We start from the raw sequence: 3,598 nt of genomic DNA, 5'->3' as shown, positions 1-3,598 counted from the left end.
CAAACGTACATGCGAATTATACAAATTAGTATCCTCTCTCCCTCGCCTCTCTCCTCCCTCTCCCAATCTCACTCGCCTCTCTCCTCCCTGCTCGCCTCTCTCCTCCCTCTCCCAACCCTTCCCAATCTCTCTCGCCAGAATATACAAATATATGTATAATATACAATTCTCTAACCGATATACAATACAATTCACCTCTCTCCCACTCTCTGCCCTCTCTTGCTCGCCTCTCTCCTCCCTCTCCCAATCTCGCTTGCCACTCTCCTCCCTATAACATGTAGCTACGATCGTAATTAACAAACTATAGCTATGAAGCGTAATTAGGCTATTTTTGAGTGGCTATATGCAAAAGTTTCTCTTTAATTAATCAAAATAAATTAATTTATGTTCATTTATTAAAAACATGACTTCAAGGGAATACTTACTAAAGAAAGATACAATGATAAACTTGTGTAGTTTCTTAAGGGATGTGAAATCTCAAATGATAACATATAAATAGGAAAGGAGAGAGTATTGTTAAGGATACTAGTATTAATTATATTAAAATTATTTTTTATGTAATAACATCTGTTTTATAATACAAAAATAGAATATATGATTTATATGTATATAATATTTTATTTTAAAATCGTGCAAAAAATTTAATTATAATTATACATGCTGGTAAATATGATCAACTATATATATAAATATATAATCTCGCTATGTTATATAATCTCTTTAAAATTTCATTATAAAAATAATATCAATGGCAGCCCTATTATAGTATTATATAATCAGAATTTGCTTTTTGCAAATACGAAAGTAGTCAACAATATCAATGGCACAATTCACGTTGTAATTGCGTAACGTTAATTTGACCGAATAAGAAAAAGTAAAAGTAATGTTGAATATATATTCTATTATGTACCTTTTTTTTAATATATAGAATCGATAACAGATACTCAATAAAATAGTTTGAAGACATATACATTAACTCAAGCACCAATCATACAAAGAAAAGGTATAAAGATATTTAGTCGCGATCGTGATATTAGTCGAGTTAGCAGGTAAAAATATTATATTTATTCTTCTTATTTGTGTAAGTCCCGATGAATAAAGTTATCCATCATGATGATTTTCTGGAAAAAAATTCACGATATTTTCAGAATGCAATAAAAATATGTTATGTGTATTCATATATAATACTTTTGATTAACCAAAATACATTTTATCTTTAATTTATGACCCAACTATTATAAATTAATATGATTTAATATAAATATTAAATACGAATAAATTTATATCTGACATAGAATTGAGCAAAAGGATAGTCAAGCAGATAAGGAATGTTCTGGAAATACTTTAAGGAATATTAAGTACTAGGGATTAGGGAGAATAAAGATTAGATTATGAAATCCTCCTTAATATTTTACTAATTTAATCCACAGGAGTGATTTCTTGTGACAAAACAGTTGGAAAAGAATCTGCCTTTACTTGCAATTTCAAATTTGCTCCATGTGACTTTTAAATTTGTTTCAAGAAATTAAAAATTGATGCTAGGTTTTGAGATATGATTCCATCTGCATGAATATGGTTCAATTTTTTTCTTTATCTTTACGATAAATTGTGTAAACCTCGATTAATTTCATTGGTAATTATAATTATTTCCCATCAACATATCCATCAAAATTGGAACAAATGGGAAAAAATTGTGAAATTTGAAAAAAAGTAAAATAATTTTCAAGATGAAAATGGTATTTGGAATTTTCAAGTTATGTTTGGATATAAATACAATTGAAGTTGTTTTTTAATTGTGAAAACAACTTTTTGGAATTTTTCAAATTTCAAAATCAACTTAATTAATTTTTTTGTTGGTAAAACTGTAACAATTCAATATTTAAACAGTTTTCAAAAATAAAAATTCGGAAAAAGGAAAACCTATTCACTGCCTATGGACACCTCTAGTGTTTTTTGTCTCAGCTAGATTTTAAACTTGAGACGTCATAATTCTCAACAGACTTCATTAACCACAAGATTGTACTTCCCTTGGTGTCTCTCTTAGAACCTATTTGTGTAGTTAATGAAAATCCTACCTTCTGTGGTTAATTCCAAGTGATGTTAATATGTCTATTGGATTATTATTTTTGGCTTGTGGAAGACGACATATCACACGGTAGAAAAGGAGATCCTTAGTGATAATAAATTAATTTTTTAGTACTCTTTTTCAACCTCACGTCCTTAAAAGAACTTATTTTTTAAGTGACAAAACATAATTAAGTGATAATTGTGATAATGTCATTGCATTCAGAATGATTAAAATTTAGCTTTAATGATATTTATATAAAATGTTGATATTATTATCACTAAATATAATATTGCATATTAATTACCGCAAATGCTTTATTTACAGTAGTGTATTTATATATATTGTGTGTGCTTCCTTCGATTGTTCTAATTCAAGGGTTTGACTGTTTGTGAAAATTTAGAGGTGCTAACAGTTCTCCTAATATTTACTATATAAAGTATCCTATTTACCAATTTTAATACTAGTTATTATTTTATATGCGTTATTTTTCTTTTTATCCTGTTTTGATTAAGGTTTTTTTTTAGCCAAGAGTTTATCAGAAACAATCTTTCTACCGATCCAAAGAAGGATTCCACCTCTCCAAACTCTATTTATGATATTACACTAACTATGTTATTATTATTAGTTCTCCTAAAAATATTTGAAGGAAAAAAAAAGTACAATACATGATAAGAGAGTGATTTACTATTATCCATGGTCATTGAAGCTGCAAGACTTATAAGTTCTCTCCTCGAGATTAAATCTTGATTCGAAATAGGAAGTAGAATGATAAGAGAGTGATTTACTATTATCCATGATCAAGAATACAAGAAGCTCACTAAGAAAAATGAAGAGAAAAAACATTTCTATGGCTAAAACATTTTTGAAGGATATATATCATTTTAGTAACATTATTTTAGTTGCAAGTATTTTTGAAGCATTCGATTGGGACAACATTTTTGGAATGTCCGAATAATATCGATGCTAATTAAGTACAATTAAATAAAAATAATCTATATGATTTTTTTCTCACTATATATAGTAGTCTATAATTCTACTATTGTTACATCCAATTTGTTATTAATTCAACTTATTTGCTCATAAATTAATTAGGCTTGGCTGAATGTGTAGCTTTAAGAAATTTATGATTATTACTTAAATCTAATTAATGTGTGCTAGCAGTTTGGCATCCTGCTTACCCTATACATACTTTAATCACCTAAATGTTTGTTAGACGTTTAAATTAATAAATTATTATATACAAGGATGAAGAAAGTGTGTTTAGCAAATTTTTATACAAAACAACTAAAACAATGCTACAAAAACTGATATTAATTAATTTAGAGGTGTACATGGCCGGGTTGGTTCGGGTTTTTCAAATATCAAATCAAACCATTTGTGTTGGATTTTTAAATCTATAAACCAAACCAATAAAACTCGGGTTTTTCAACTTCGGGTTTTTTCAGGTTTTTCGGGTTTTTTCCGGAAAAGTATTCATACAAACATATAATTTACTTGTACTTCAAATATTTATTTAGTCCTACCAAAATA

Source organism: Solanum tuberosum, unplaced genomic scaffold (assembly GCF_000226075.1).
Source record: "Solanum tuberosum cultivar DM 1-3 516 R44 unplaced genomic scaffold, SolTub_3.0 scf00086, whole genome shotgun sequence".
Lineage (NCBI taxonomy): Eukaryota > Viridiplantae > Streptophyta > Magnoliopsida > Solanales > Solanaceae > Solanum > Solanum tuberosum.
The sequence above is the reverse complement of the archived record's forward strand: the minus strand, read 5'-3'. Positions refer to the sequence as shown.